This window comes from Phocoena sinus, chromosome 10 (assembly GCF_008692025.1).
Source record: "Phocoena sinus isolate mPhoSin1 chromosome 10, mPhoSin1.pri, whole genome shotgun sequence".
NCBI classification, from domain to species: Eukaryota; Metazoa; Chordata; class Mammalia; order Artiodactyla; family Phocoenidae; genus Phocoena; species Phocoena sinus.
In genome coordinates, this window is record NC_045772.1 from 60,503,215 (window position 1) to 60,519,450 (window position 16,236).

At 52.0% G+C, this 16,236-nt stretch overlaps 2 long non-coding RNA genes across 2 annotated transcripts; one reads left to right on the forward strand and one right to left on the reverse strand.

The window, feature by feature from the left end:
* Positions 1-1,135: 1,135 nt before the first annotated feature.
* LOC116761370 lies at positions 1,136-5,140 on the reverse strand. The gene is made up of 3 exons (XR_004351953.1): positions 4,584-5,140; positions 3,796-3,917; positions 1,136-2,455 (listed from the first exon to the last, which is right to left on the reverse strand). It is a non-coding gene; the product is annotated as an uncharacterized LOC116761370 (long non-coding RNA).
* A 2,213-nt stretch (positions 5,141-7,353) lies between these two features.
* Positions 7,354-15,751, forward strand: LOC116761369. The gene is made up of 3 exons (XR_004351952.1): positions 7,354-7,560; positions 10,109-10,203; positions 14,761-15,751. It is a non-coding gene; the product is annotated as an uncharacterized LOC116761369 (long non-coding RNA).
* Positions 15,752-16,236: the final 485 nt, after the last annotated feature.

Here is a 16,236-nt window from a genome sequence, read left to right on the forward strand (position 1 = left end):
GGGACAGGAAAGTTGTGTACACGCCGTGGTGGGTGAAAGGCCAGAATGAGCCCAGATCATCCATTGACATTTGTGCTTCCACGTGCCTCCCAGGTCGAGAGGGTTCAGACCTTCCACGACTCAGGGCGCTGGGTTAAGGAGGGTGCGTGGAGATCCTGAGCTGGGCACTTCCGGGCCACGGAGAACAAAGGAGCCGGGGGTACAGGCAAACCTCCATCAGAGAGGTCGTGTGTGTGTGAGCCTGTGGGTCAGCATCCATCCGTAGGGAGTGGGGAGGGAAAGAAATGGTGAAGAGAATAGGAGAAAGAGAAGAAATAAAAATGAAGGCACTGAAACAGAGAGAGCAAGCTAACAGACCCACACAAAGAGAGGCAGAGAAATACTGCAGGAGCCTGGGGACCAGGCAGCAGGAGGCGGGCGGGGAGGGGAGAGCCTCGGGAGGGTCAGCAGCGAAAACAGTCGGCCAGGCTTCTGCCCGGGAAGGTGGGCAGGAAGGCAGGGAGGGGAATGGGTGGCAGAGAAAGCCCCCCCTTGCCGGGCAGGGCAGAGGAGCTGGAACCCGAGTCTCCCAGCTCCCAAGCAATCAGCCTTCTCCCCCTGCCCTCGCCCTGAGCCCAGGGCTGAGATTGACGGGACTGCAGCTTCTCTGGGTCTGGGTGGATTTGAATAATTAAGTCATCTGGATTCTTATGATTTACCATTTTCAGTGATAAATAGACAGCGCCCAAGCCAGCCAGTTGGCAAAACTCTGGCTGCTAGTTATAATTTGTCAAGCTGCCAGTAGATTCATGTTTCATGCTAATGGAGAGAGACTCATTGACTGGGGGAGGCGGTGACCCGGTCAGCTCTTTCCTCAGGCACCCCAGAGGTCGAGAGGTCGGGGGGAGAAAGGCCGGGCCGGTATGGATTTGCTGTAAGGGTCAGTGTAATTTTATAATAATTCAGCGGGTACACACGCTCTCGAATACACAGAGAGTCATGTACGCGGAGATATGTTCGGATCTGTGCACCTCCCCCGCCCATGCACCTGCTCCAGTGCAGGCGTCTGGGCCCAGCGCACACAAGCCTGGCACTGAAACACTTGTCCAGCCCCCCTCAGCTCACTTGCACGTGTACACCCTGCTGTCACCTTCAGGCACGTGATCACACCAGGGCAAACCTGCAGACCTGCTCAGACACCCAGAGAAACATATCTCCCCTCACCGACAATGCACACCTCAAAGATGGGAAGATACCTCTGGGGGACCCCTCTGACCACCACCCCAACCCCTTTATTTCAGGGCTCTCGTGTCTGCCGTTCCCACTGCACAACTCTTGCTCCCTTTCTAACAGTCTTCCAGTGGGGGAGACAAATGAGCCCTGGGGCCGTCCTATTTTCCAACCGGCTGGGTCTGGGTAGCCGGAGTTGGGAAGGCACGGGCTCGGAGACGGGGCATATGGAAGGCAGCAATCAAAATCCAAACTTTCTTTTCCATCAGTTCATTTATTTATATATTTGTCCACATGCACTAAAGCCTCACAGTGGCAAGAATCTCATTACTGACCGTCATGAAAAACAGAGGTAGGGACAATGCTTCGCACGTAGTAGGTACTAAATAAATATCAGTGGCATGAACGGCTGCAGCTACTGGTTGATTTCTCGACAGAGCAAACGACTCATTTCCCTTCTCTTCCTCTGCCTCAACAAACCTTTATCATCAGAGAAGGCCAGAGAAGAGGTGTGGGTCTGGGTGAAGCCCTCCTATTCCTTGACTTGAGAAATCTGGTCCTTTGGCGTGATAAAAAATGCTAATTTTATACCAACAGAAGCCATCCGGTCTCAATTTTGACCCCCAAATGCCCTTAAAATGGATCAATGAGCAAGGGAGGACTGAGGAAGGAGCATCTGTCCTCCCTCCTGCCCAGAAGAGAATTTGAATTTGCTTTGAGTGAGTAGCTTGTGAGCAGGGCCAGAAGCCGCAGCTCATTACCATCGGCAGCTTTAAGGTTTGGTTTGGCGGGGGCGTGTGGAAGGATCAGGGGCCCGAGGAGAAACGTTGCCTTTCCCTGTCCCCCCAAAGCCCCTAAATGAGAGAGAAAAACACAATAGCGAGCCGAACAGAGCAGAGACCGAGGCAGCAAGGAGAACCCCCAAAGACAGAAGCTGCTTCCAGCGTCAGGCTCAGGCTCGAGGATGCAGTCGCAGCTGTTGGCTCTGCCCGTGGAGATTCAAGATTCCGGATCCTGCGAAGTGAATTGGGTTCCCTCCTTCCCAGCGGGGCCAGGCTGGGGGCAAGGAGGCTGCTCTGGGCAGACAGTCTGGAACCCCTCCACCAAGGCCTGGAATAAGAGGCCTCCCTTCTTTGCCGAGCAGAGGTGGATGACGGCGGCAGGCCCGGCTAATCAGAGGCATTCCTTGGAGAGACGGCCAAGAGCCAGAATCGACCAGCTTCTCCATTCAAGGGAAAGAGGACCCCTAAATGCATCGGGAATAGGGAAACAGGCTTTGCTTATTTAATAGTTTGAGGCTCTGACCTGGTTTCACTGACGTCATCCCACCTGCACCAAGGTGAGCTCCTGCAGGCCCTCACTCACCCCGGGAGAGCAACAGCCTTGGGGGCACCAGCAGTTCCACCCCTATGGGCAGGGGCAGGCCGACTGTGGCCTGCAGATGGGTGAGGTGGGGAAGGATTTTCTGGGGTAAGCCACGGGAACGTGAGGGCAGTAATCATGATTGATACAGAAAATGTGTCGCTTCATCCCGCACTTGATTAGCAAAGCTTCCTCCCCATTTTGCCTCTCATCTTCTGTTCCTAATATTTGCATCCAGGTAATGAACTCCTGAGGTCAGGACACATGTTACCTTGTCTGAAGGTCTCAGAGCAAAGCCTCTGAATACGAAGACAGTACAAGAGCCCCAGCCTGGACTAGATGAAGAGGGAGAGAGAAAAAAAAGGAAAAACAGGAAGAAGGAAGGAAGGGAGCAAGTGGGTGGGGGGGTGTGGAGAGAGATAAAAGAAGGAAAGGAGCTTGAGAATGGGGAGGAAAGCTAACAGAGTGATGCTAAAATTGGCCGGTAGTTTGAGGGTTGCATTTTCAAGGCTTATGCTGCCCTTGGAAGATGTGCTGACCTTAGCGACCTGCCCCATCCAACTTTGGGGAAACAAAGGAGCTATCTAATTGGCTTTAACTGGGTGGTTGCCGCTGGAGCACATGGACAGGGTGGGGGAGCACAGGCCCAAGAGGCTGCAGACACACAACCATCCCAAGTCAACCTCCTCTACAGGCTGAATCTGAAGCCATTTTGCCAATTAATCTCTGTGTGTGTGTGAGTTCCGTGAAATACACTGCAGACCGAAAGTCCGCTTGCCCCAGGAAGGCATGTCCTCGTTCTCTTTCAGCATGCGATGCTTTCTTTGGTTCCTCCAGCATCTATAAATCTCACACCAAGCTCTTTATAGATTAATCCAACCCCTTCTGGCATGGAGAAATCCCTTGCCCTGGAAGGTAGCTTTCTGGGGCAGGGGTGGCGATAAGTATGGCAAAGGAGGAAGATTTTTCTTCTCACCAAGGAAGAAAATGAAGATGTCCTTCCCAGAACGGACTGGGCCTTATCATCACCCCTCTCTCACCTGCACACATACAGGCAGGCTAACCAAAGTGCCAGAAGAACCCTCCAGTGCAAAGGGTTCATTTGACACAGAGAACAAACTGAGGCCCAAGGTCACAGAGCCAGAGCATGGTGAACAAAGCGGCCCAGTCTGCAGACAGAGGCGGCAGGTCAGGAGACAGAGCCAGGGTGGGTCCGCGACTCACCCCTCTCGAAACTGCTTCTTCTGCTTCCAGCACTGCTTTGGGAGCCAGATATCGACCTGCAGAGCCTCAAGGCCAGCCCCAGGCAGGTGCGGCTGCACGACGAACTCCTCCAGCTCTGTCAGCTACTTCGGAGAGAAGTGAGTCTCAAGAGGCTGGCCTCCGCCTCCACCCCTCCTGTGGCGCCGGCCTGCGGCCTGCCTGGGGTGGGCAGCCAGGATACCTGGGAGCCCCCGCCTCAGCCCCACTGGGCCTCTCCCCGCTCACCCTCCTCTCTGCGCCTTTCCTGCCACTGTTCCTCCCGTCTAGACCCCCTTTCTGTTAACCCAGTTCCCCCTTCTTTCCTTTCTCTCTGTATATTTCTCATTTTTCCTTCCTTCGTTTGCCTTCTTCCTGCCCTCCCTCCACTTTTTTCTCCTCTCTTCCTTCTTTCCTTTTTTCCTAGCTTTCCTCCTTTCCTACCCGTCTCTCTTTCTCCCATTCATTTCTCTTTTATTTTTTTTAAAACTTCTCTTTCTTTTCCTTCCCTTTTCTTTTACTTTCTAGCTCCTTTCATTAATTTGCTTTTCTTTTCCTTCCTTCCTTCCTTTCATTTCTCCTTTCTTTCCTTCTTTCATTTTTCCTTTCTTTTCTTTCTCTTTCCTTCTCTTCTCTCATACAACAAACTAATCTTGCTTCTTCATTCCGTCCTTTATCAACATTCCTTCATTTCATCTCCCTCCCCTGCTCTCTCCCGAGTTCCTTCCGCTGCCCCCAGTATTGGGGCTTTCTCGAATTTTCTCTTCCCTCACCAGTCGTTTCTCTTTGTTGTTCTTAACTTTTCCAGTCCTTTGTGCTGTTTCCTCGACCTCCTTTCCATCTTCCATTGTTTCTAAATCCTCTCTCTGCAACAAGCATAAGGCATAAAAGTGCCCCCTCCCCAGGGTGGGGCTTCCGTCCTGTGCCAGCCTAGCCACGCTTCATGCCATTCCTTCTCAACTTCCCTCAATGTGGGGTTCAATTTCAAGGGCCCAGGAATGGGGCTGTTCCCTGCTAGCTGAGAAGTCAGGGCTAGGTCCACAGCTCCCCACTACAGGCTTAGGAGACACCTGCCAAACTGTTGTCACTCCATCAATCCTAGTAAAAGAGAAAGGGGAAGAGAGGAAAAGAGTAAAAGAGAGACAGCTCCACAGACTGTGTGTGCGTGGTGTTGGGGAGGAAGGGGCAAAACGGACTGGATTCATCAAAGAGGGAGGGGGCAAAGTCCAGGTACCTTCTCTAAGTGCACCCAGAGCTGGGGGCAGCCTGCAAAAGAAACCCCAGTCAGCTCCCATGTTAATTTTGGGATTGGGCAGGATAAGACCTTCCATCCAACTCCTCTGGGCTGGAGAGGTGCGCAGGGCCTCGGGATGGGAGGGAAGAAAAGGGCTTATATTTGAGTATCAGTTGCCTTTACATCTGCCCCTCGACACATCCCTCCCGGGGCCCCCGCCCTGGAGACCTCCGAATCCCTAGGCGGTGCCCCCTGCGGCCCTCCTGGACCTCTCAGCTAGGCGGGCCTAGCTCCAGGGCTCCCTCGGGAGCAGTGCCCGGGCAGCCCCTGGATTACTCACAGCAAAACCTCAGGCGCAGTGAAAACAAAGGCCTGGGAGGATTGGCCGCTCTTGACCAAAAGATGTGGGCCAAGTAGAGGCCAGAGACACCACTTGCTCGACGTGGGGATTTTCTCTCCCGGATCCACAGTCCCTCTCGGCCCTTTCCAAGAAGCCATCCAAATGCTGCAGCCGCCTCCTGCCTGGCTCCTCAGGCCAGACCTGCAAACCTCAGGCTCCACGGAGACCCTCCGCCCAGGCTGGGCCTCCCTTTCCGGGGCTCCAGAGTTCCCTTGGCCCTGCCAGTGCACCTGCCGCGGCCTCGACCCTCGCCCGCTTTCCCAGGACCCGCAGGCCAGCCCCCGTCCCCGCCTTGGACTGCCCACTCCCGCAACTCTCCACCCGGGGTCCCCAAGTTCAGTCGCGCCCTCTGAACCAACCCTCTTTGACTCCCTTTTGAAGAGCCTCCTCCATCCCTTCCTCCCGGGACTTCTCTTGGGACGGGGGGCAATGCCAGGCCTGGGAAGGGGGTAGGGGGCTCTTTTCCTGGCCCTACTGCGGGAGCTGCAGGAAGTTGGAAGGTGGTGGCGCTGGGGCCGGGGAGGAGCCCTCCCTGAATTCCATTTAGGGCAATGGGTCTCTGAGTCAAATTGGAATTAAAAGGAGAAGAAAAAGAAGAAGAAATTCATGTCACTCCTAACTTAAAATCAGCAAAAGGTCCCGGGGCAGCAGGGGCCCCAGGAGGTCCCGGGCTGAGGCTCTGGGGCGATACCCCGCCCCCACCGCGGCAGAGTCGAAAACTACTATTTTCGGCTAGTACGTCTCTCGCTTTCCTGGGAAAGCCCTTTGGGGATCTCCAAGCGTCTCTAAGAGCTTGCTGGATGAGCAGGTTTGGGACCTGCCCGGGTTTTTCTACATCCGTAATCAGCCCTGATTGGGAAACAAACTCATCCTTCCTTTACTATAAGAAGCAGCCCCCCCCCCACTTTAAACCTCAGAACCCCAACTCTGCTCCCTTTTCCGTCTCTCTTCAATAAACTTTTCTGAAGTTCCCGCAAGTTGCGTTTGGGGAAAGAAGTGATCACCCTCAGACGCTATGGGTCTCTAGGCCCCCAGTTTCTCCCATCCTCTCTAGTTTCAGAAGCAACACTCCTCGTCCCTCTGCCAGCTGCCACCTTAGTCCCCAAACTCGGGGGAGGAAAGCTGCTCTGGTCCCACTCCTCTGATCAGTGGGGATTAGTATCTGCCAGCAGGGGAGCCGGGATGGAGTAAGGAGAGACAGAGATGGGGAAAGGCAGATTGCTTTCAGGCTACAGCGCACCCCTCCCGGACCCAGCTCACCTGCTCCAGACGGGTTCCTCTTGATTTTCATCCACTCAAAAGTTTGTCTTTCTCTCACACTGTCTCGGGAGGTGCGCAAACTCGGCCGTCGGGGTAGGGTGGGCGCCCCTGAGAGAGCAGGCGCCTGATTCAGAGCGAGCCCCGGGGAAGCGGTACTCGCGTGCATCTTCCCCAAGGTGGGGGCCCAAGTAGTGATCCGGAGGCATGACACTCAGGCGCCCGGGATACTGGGTCAGGCTGCCAGCCCGGGACTGCCCGGGGCCGATTGGGCGCTATAGAGGGAGAAGCCAGCGGGACCGGGCAGGCTCGGGGAACTGGAAGGAGAGGACCCTGGGTGCCTGGCGACGTCTCTCGCTTCCTCCAGTTTGCGCCCTCCCGGGTGTGTCCCAACCCACAACATTCCCTCAACCCGTTCTGGGGCGACACTCAGGGCCCGGACTAGGCAGAGAGGGAGGGTGAGGGGACGAAGTGACCCCTCTACTTAGCCCCTCCCCAGCGCCCGCGCCACTGCTCCCCGCCCCCGCTTCCCAGCCCAGAGCCAAGGGACATACAGAGAATTGCAACTAGAAATTCGATCGATTGGTACGAGGGACCACGTGGTCCGGGGCTGGCCAATGACCAGGCCGCCCGGGATGAGCTAATAATGGAAGCAATTTGTAACTTTCAGTAGCTCTCTAGGCCTGGGTACCGGAGGGAGGGAGGCGGGCGGAGGTGGGGAAATGGGTGACCCCCAGTCCTTCCACCCTCCTCATTCGTTCAGGGCAGCGGAATCCCCGAATCCTCCTTTCCCCCAACACGCATGCACTCGCAGAGTCCCGCACCCACTTCTGTCCGGCAGCCGCTGCTCCAGAGCAAGGTAAGCGGGTCCTCCATCCCTCAAACACCCCCAGCCCCATCCTTTCTGGCACCTGCAAAAAACGTCCCTCTTCTTGCCCCATTAGACAATTTGAATCCGGTTTTGTTTTTCTCTTAGTTGAAAAAATATAATCCTTTTGTATTTTTTCGTATAATTTCAGATTTGTGGAAAGATTAAGTTCAGATTAATATACTTTACTTGGAGGGTTAGTGGTACTTTGGGGATCAATTTTCTGTTCTTTTGGAGAGGAGCATTCTACTTAAGGAGAGTTTGCAGATGAGTTACACCCTATGTTTTTGCAAGTTTCACTTTTCTGATGATGTTAAGTTCGTGCCTTTCTCCATCCCATCTTCCAATCTCAATATTTACAAATAATCAGTTAACATATTTCAAGTTTATTCGTTTGTTTTTTTCCTCCGTCACTAGTTTTTCAGCTGTTACTGAATCGACACGATTTTGTTTTTTCTCCTGGTGTGGACCAAGCGTTAGTTCTGTGTTGATTTCTCTTTTTGTTTTGTAAATGAATTTGTTGTTTGGGAAACTATGGGAGAGTGAATGAGGTTTCTTTTGACTCATTCGATCCCTCCTATTTTAAAGAACAATTGAAGTGTTGTATGCATTGTCTTCAATTTTTGTTGATGTTAATCTTTCAATTTTGATGTATTTTACCTCCTTTTAAAACCTGACCTATTCTTTAAATTTAATCTTTTGTGTATGTTAAACCATCTTTAAAGTTTTAATTTTATAAACGTCACCATTTTGTACATTTCCTTACCCTTGTTCAGCCCCCTTTGCCCTCCTTCATCCTCCATCTCAGACCTCCCACCCCTAGTTTCCACAGTTCCTAGCTTCAAATTCGATTCACCCATCCAGGCAAGGTGGGACACCTGGGAAGAAGAAAATGTCCTACTTGGGTCAGAGCTTACACTCGAGGTTCTGGTTCTGGGCACCTCTAGTTCGACTCCCCGAGCCAGCAAATTCAGGGAAAGCAGAATTTCTGTTTGACTTTTTAGTTTGGGACCAAGCTCTTTCTCCTTGGCTCTATTCTGGGGAAGTCTTTGGTACACAGAGTTGAATTTTTAGTTCTCATCTTGTCCCTGAAGTCTAAGAAAAGTACCAGCAGATATTTTTTGCTCCCTTAAATGTAAGCTGCTGGCTCGGGGTCAGCCTGTTGGGACTCTTGCCTCCTGGGAGAGGATTCCCAGAAGGGAGACACAATGTTTAGTCCCCTCTTTTATTTCTAATTAAGGTGGAGGTGGCAGGGGTTGGGGGACCCCATTTTGACCTCCAGCTCTGGCTTTGAATGGACACAAAGAAGGAGAGAGAGCTGGCCTAGGGACTAGATCACTTTCGGTCAGTGGGATCCGGTTTAGGAGAGTTTGCGGTAAACCCCAGCTCTGAGGACATTCTAGCGACACTGTGAAGTAAATCATCAAAACGGTTTCAGCCTATTCGGATTCATCGCAGGTACAAAACTCAAAGGATGAGAGAAATCTGTTTCCCAAATATCCGCCTCTGCTGACTTTGTCCGTTCCTCTGAGGGAAACAGCCGAACTCGGCAGAAGTAACACTGCCTCGGCTCCTCCCCGCTCGGTCCCCAGCTCCGTCGTCACATTGACATTCTGGGCACATTCGGCCCAGCCCCCGTACCCGCTTCCCCCAAGTATGAATCTAAATTACTATTAATAAGGGGCTGCTCCAAGTTAATTGGCATTCAAAGAATTCATTTCAATTTGTTAATATTAAATGAACGCTCTGCGCTTCAGCTCCCTTCTTCGCCCTGGATTCCCAGATGAGTGATGGGAAGTGGGGGTGGGGGAGGAGGAAGAGGAGGGTTTTATTTCTGATTCCAGCACAGCCACTGCCGTGCCTCCTGGGGTGGGCGGGGCCGTGAGATCCAGGTGCAGCGGGGGCCTGACGGGGGACTGGCTGATGGTCTTTTTAGGTGAAATTCATCTGATCCCGCTGGAGCTGTCGGGGGAGGGGCAGAGGGGAGCTGCAACTCTTGCAAGTGAGCGTCTCATTCTTATATCCAGAAGAGTCAGTCGAGGCTCTGAGAGCTTAATCCCCACTTCAGGTCACACATCTGGTAGTTGGGTCTGCGTGGCACCAAAACCATACCTGGGCTGCCTGCAGGGCACAGCTCTCCAGCCCGGTCTCACCTTCCCTTCCTATAGTTCTGGCCGTCCTGCTCCCCCTTATTTGTGGTCACGCCTAGCGACTGGGAACAGGGGTTAGAGAATGAGGTGCGACTGAGAGAGAGAGTGGCAGGGGGGCAGTGGCAACAGAAACTTTTCTGACATCCTTGTGAAGAAAGTGGATAGAAGGGTAGTCTTTCTGGAGGAAGCCTGCTATCGCTTTCCTGGGGCTCTGATCTCGGGGTGGATGGTGGGACCTCATTGGGAATCACTGTTTTCTGAACTGTGGACTCTAGTTCTCCTCTGGGAGGGGAAGAAGAAGAGGGCGGCTCGGCTGCGGGGTTTGAGCCCTGGATTAAAACTGCTATAGTTGTCCACTTAATCCTTCTCTCCTTGTTCTGTGAGGGTAGAGAACCTCCGAGCTGGACAATCCATCTCCTTGCTGCCAGGTGTGGCCAGAGGGGAATGTGAGCCGAGTAATGTCATCAGAGCCTTGAGACATTGGGTAAGTTCTCCTTTTCATGAGCTGGACCGGATGTGCCGGAGACTGAGCTTTGACCATGCAGTTGAGGAGAAATCCCTAAGGGAGGGCAGAGCAAGAGTAGAACAGGAACCCAAGTTCCTGATGGACCAGGTGGAACAGAGCCACCTGCTGTCTGGGACTGCTCCCTTCCAGACCGTTGTGACAAATAAACTCGTTTTCTATATGTGGCTGTGTTTGGGGCTCCTTTTTTTTTTTTCAATACATGGACCTCTCACTGTTGTGGCCTCTCCCGTTGCGGAGCACAGGCTCCGGATGCGCAGGCTCAGCGGCCATGGCTCACGGGCCCAGCCGCTCCGCGGCATGTGGGATCTTCCCAGACCGGGGCACGAACCCGTGTCCCCTGCATCGGCAGGCAGACTCTCAACCACTGTGCCACCAGGGAAGCCCGGGGCCCTTTTTTTAATAGCAGCTTTGCTATCATCCTTCCTAATATACCTTCCCACCTGAGGACAGAGGCGGAGGGGACCTTGGAGATCATCCTATGCTTGGCCAAGTCCCTTCATGTCACCACAGGGGCCTGGGTATCTCCCATCCCCGCCCTCACTTCAACCTAAGGAGCTCAGCAGGACACTCATGTTAGATGTTGGGTTGCTACATAAGGTTTTATTTGAAGAAAGGACCCTGTGGTTAAAACCAGTTTGAAAACTCCTGAAAGTTCAATCCCCTCCCCTGTTTTTTTAATTACAGCCAAGGCCCAGAGAGAGGCAGTGACTTGCTTAAGGTCACACACTTAGTTTTTCTGTCACTTTCTGAATCCCATATGGGGTTCTCTAACCACCGTATCAGCTGCCTCAACAAATCGCAGGGACAGAAAGAACCCAAACCAGGCAGGGGGCCTGTGTCTCCTCCAAAAAAGCTCTGGAATAGCCAGGCCATGTTTCCCTGATTTCCCCTGGGTCCCTCCAGTTGGATGTCTGCCTTGGAGACCCGCCTCCCTGGGCCTGGAAACTACCGGGCTTCACCTTTGCTCCAGCCGCCTCCTCACCCAGATGGTCAAATATGCAAAGCAGAGCTGGGGCCAGAGCCTAGCTCCCTGCCTCCCTCTAGTCTTTCCACATTTGTATCTCCCTCCTCCCCCCATCCAGCCCCTTCCTAGTAGCCCACCAGGGAGGAGAAGGGGGAAAACTGTCATAAATTTCCCCTATTTATACAAGAAGACAGAATGTTTCTCATGCCAGAAAAAACACAGAGAGGGAACTGTCAGGGGAGAAGGGACCCAGCCCCATACCTCTGGGGCCAATTTATCTTCCTGAGTCATGGCTTGGGGGCTACCCTAACACTGCCTGTGTGACTTGCAGGCTTTGGCTTGGGGGGCAGCCAGGACAGACTGTGCCTGGGCTTTGTTTGGTCTTCCTGCTCCGTCTCCGTTTCTCTCTCTCTCTCTCTTTTTAAAAACAAGTTTCTTGAGATATAATTCACATACTGTACAATTCACCATTGAAGTGTACCATTCAGTGGTTTCAGTATAGTCACAGATATGTGCAACTATCACCACAGTCCATTTTGGAACATTTTCATCACCCCTGAAAGAAATCTTATAGCCTTTAGTTACCACCCCCTTTTACTCCTCCATACCCTTGCTGGCCCTAAGCAAACACTGATCTGCGCTCTATTCCTATAGATTTCTCTCTTCTGGACTTTCACATCAAGGGAATCATATACCATGTGGTCTTTTGTGGCTGGCTTTCACTTAGCATAATATTTTCAAGGTTCATCCGTGTTGTAGTATGTATCAGTGCTTCATTTTTTTTTTTTTTTTTTTTGCGGTACGCGGGCCTCTCACTGTTGTGGCCTCTCCCGTTGCGGAGCACAGGCTCCGGACGCGCAGGCTCAGCGGCCATGGCTCACGAGCCCAGCCGCTCCGCAGCACGTGGGATCTTCCCGGACTGGGGCACGAACCTGTGTCCCCTGCATCGGCAGGCGAACTCTCAACCACTGCGCCACCAGGGAAGCCCCCAAATGAACTTATTTACAAAACAAACGGATTCACAGACAGAAAACAAATTTATGGTTACCGAAGGGAAAAGGGGAGGGGATAATTAGGGGTTTGGGATTAGCAGATATACACTACTATGTATAAAATAAACAACAAAGTCCTACTGTATAGCACAGGGAACTATATTCAATATCTTGTAATAACCTCTGATGTAAAAGAATCTGAAAAAGTATGTATATGTATATATACATAGATTTGTATGTGTATATATATATAACCTAATCATTTTGCTGTATACCTGAAATTAACGCAACTAACACAACATTGTAAATCAACTATACTCCAATAAAAAAAATGTGGAGGCATAAAAAAAGATATTAGTTTTATTTTTAATTATTGATAACAATAAAAATTGAAATTATTACTAAATAAAATAATAAATTACAAAATAAAACCTTTGGTTGTGCAAAAAAAAAAAGAAGAATGGGTGTGTCTTATACGTGGGAATACCCAATATCCATGAAAGCAGGGTCTTGGGAACATGGCTTCTTTTGTGTTAATTACACATAATAAGCTGGAATTTTCCTCCCTCTGTAAGTTACTGGGGGGGCGCTGCTCCTTCCATTCTCTCTTCATTCTTTTCTTGTTGCTGTGCTCCTCAGAGTTGGGGACTCAGAGCCTTCTCCAGGGGTTTCAGAGACACAGAGTAGATGAATGGATGTCTTCCCACTGGGGAAGTGGTTCCCTGAGTCTGGTCTCCAGTGATCCTCCAGTATCTCACAGTTGAAAGAAGGTCTGTGGAGGCTCCAAGGTCTGTGGGAGGTGTGATGGAGCCTAGAATGCAAGCCTCCTGCCCCCCCCCACCTCCTTGCCTGGTGCATCTCAGTGTCGCAGACAGGCTTTGAGCTCCACCCTCCACTCACCTAGCAAGTATGCACAAAGCATCCAGGGAACCCGAGACACTGCCCCTTCCCTCATGAACCTTGCAGTTTTAGTGGTGAGAGTAAGATAAACACAAGTGAGCAAAATAACGGCAAGTTCTGCAAACATTTGCTGAATGAATGAATGAACAAATGATGTACCTATTATGTGCTCCATAAAGAAAATATAAACAAAGCAGAGTTGCCAATCACTTTTGCTGCCACCAGCTTTTCCAGTCTGGAAGGCAGCACTACCTCTCCATCCCTCAGAGGGGATGGTGTGCAGACAACGAAAAGCATCAGCTAATAATATCTACCAAGTATTGGACTAGCCATGTACCAAGGGAGTAATATATCTCACTGATTTTCACTCGTTTTTTTTTTTGTTTGTTTGGTTGGTTTTGCCTTGTCGCTCGGCTCACAGATTCTTAGTTCCCCAACCAGGGATTGAACCCGGGCCACGGCAGTGAAAGCACCGAGTCCTAAGCACTGGACTGCCGGGTAATTCCCTTTCCCTCTTTGAATTAGGTATGATTATCCCCATTTTAAGGATGAGAAAAACTGACTCAAAGAGACAAAGTAACTGTTTGAAATCATGTTGGTAGCAGTAAGTGGCACATTCGTACTGGACTCTGGGATGGATTTGTTTTTTATTCCCAGGTCTCCACGACAAAGACAGATACATTTCTTTCTGAGGCCCCAGCACAGAGGAGCTGGCCGCCCTCCCCTGTCCTGCCCTGGCTCGGCCCCTCTCCTCCCTTTGCCCAAAGGCAAAGTGGGCTGAGGTGGAGTTGCCAGCTCCTCTCTGAAAGCTTGTGTCCACTGGCTATACCTGCCTCGTGGGTAGGAGGGGAAGGACCAGTTTTGCTTTCAAAAGCCTTATCCTTCCAGCCCATGCTGTGTGGGAGGGACCACAAGAGGCCTGGATGTTGTCAAGCAAAGTCTTGAACCAGCCAGAGAGACGATGATGTTGACAAGAAGGGGACCTCAGCAAGGCAGATAATTAGAAGCTGACGACTGACAGCCCTTTAGCGTCCACCCGCCACCCCCACCAACCCCTGCTCCATCAGGCACGTACACGAGCTTGACGACAAATAACAAACTTTAACATGTTTTAATTTTCACATGCATTTGTTCACTTCTCAGAGCAAACATAAGATGCATCCAAGGCTGGGCTTATTACAGAAAAAAAGTTTCTGAGACTAGAACCCAAGTGACCTGCTCAATTTCATGTAATGAAATTTATGTAGGGCTGACTACGGACCATGTCCTCTGTTCACTGTTTCATGACTATTAACTCATCTCTTTTCCACCACCATACGAACTAGGTATTAGTATTCTCCATGTACGTTTTTTAAGATGAGGAAACTGAGGCATAGTCGTGAAGCATCTTACCCAAGGTCACACAGTCAGCAAATGGCGGGGCAGGGATTACGAAGCCATCCACCCAGCCCCGGAGTCTGTGCGTCATCGCTCCGCCAGGTGGGCTTGGCGCAGTGACTATACTTGGGAAGTCGAGTGTGTTTTCCTTTCTGCCTCCCTTCCCTTCTCCTCAGTCTTTATGGCCCATTGGAAAAAGCAAGGCAGAGCTGTGGCTCCCAGGGTGACTATCCTTCAGCTGCTTCCTTGGCACTGTCATTCTCGCCTCCCGTCTCTTGCCAGGGGCTCCAGCCGGGAATACCACAGACGGTTTGCTATGGATGAAGACTGCTCTGGAGGAAGCTCACAGGAAGGCTGCTGTGAGAAATGAAGTCCCTTGCTGTTTCCCCGATTCCTTCATCGAGAGGAGCTAAATGAAGTCACTGCACCGTTTGAACGGGGGCCATCAAAGCGCAGCCTCTGACCAGTTCAGAGGCAGACGTGGGCTTGGACGGCCGGTGACTGAACGGCGGCGGCATGGAAAATCTGAGGTGCTGGATGGTTGAAATAAAGCTCCTGTAGGAGGGTTATGTGTGCTTCACTCAGCAGTGCTCCCCGACGGGGGCCCAGGGTGTACACCTGAGCTGTGAATAGGCTTGTTCATTTACCGGTTAGCCCCTTATTTATTCAGTAAGTTCTGATTATGTACTTAAGAGGCACCATGCTAGGTGTATAGGATGGATGAGACAAAATCCCCACCCCACAGGGGCTACAGTCTAGAGAGGGGAGGCCGGAGCAAGATTACAATGATCTGTACCAAGTGCTGAGTAGTCTCGTGTCGCCACTTGACATCACTACCCCCCAAAGCTGCCCTCGTCCTGGCCTCTCCCTATGCTCAGTGTAGCCCCCTTCCCTCCAGCTTCTTTCTGCCTGGGTCCCATCTTCCTTCTGAGCTGGGTCGCTGTTGGGCTGCAGGCTGTGACAAAGGTGGCATTAAAGCAGCAGAGTTAAGGCCTCAGTGTCCTAAGGGAATCCCAGCTGGAGCGGGCTGGGTGATGTGGTTCGCCGCCTCTGTTCTCTGGGCCACCCTGGCCCTGGAGGCTGCCCTGTGCAGACGGCATCACCTGGGCTCCCGACTTCCCATCTGTGGTCGGGCCTGGCCAGCCTGGGTCCTGGCAGGGAGGGGAGAGAGGAGCCATGGTATTTGTCTCCCTGTCCCCTGCCCGCCTCCCTGCCACCGGCCTGCCTGAAGTCCTGGCAGGGGCTGTGGTTCCCCAATGGCCCCGGCTTTGCTGGGTGGCTGCTCTCCCCGACCCCAGTTTTGTTGGCACCATTTCAACCCTTTTGGTACCTCATCAACCCTGAATGCTTCCCTTAATTTCAACTATGCCTTGAAAATTGTCATGTCATTAAACTCTCTTCAGTGGAGCCCTTTTGAATGTGTCACGTGTTTGCTGTTGGGACCCTGACTGGCTCACCTGGGTGTAGGTGGGGGAGGGGGAGCAGGCAGGTTGGGGCCCCAGGTGAGCTTTATTCCTCCTCTTCTCCAGGGGCTCCCCGTTGGAAGAGAGAGGCTCTGGACCAAGGAATGGGGGACAACTCTTTACGGACGGTTTTCACTGAAGGATGAGGAACCACTGCCTGTAGCTCCCTGGAAAGCAGAATCAGGTGGTGCCGGTCAGGGAGATCAGCTCGGTGGCTTGTGACCCCCTAGAGGGGTGGGATAGGGACGGTGGGTGGGAGGGAGGGAGACGTAAGAGGGAGGAGATATGGGGGTAT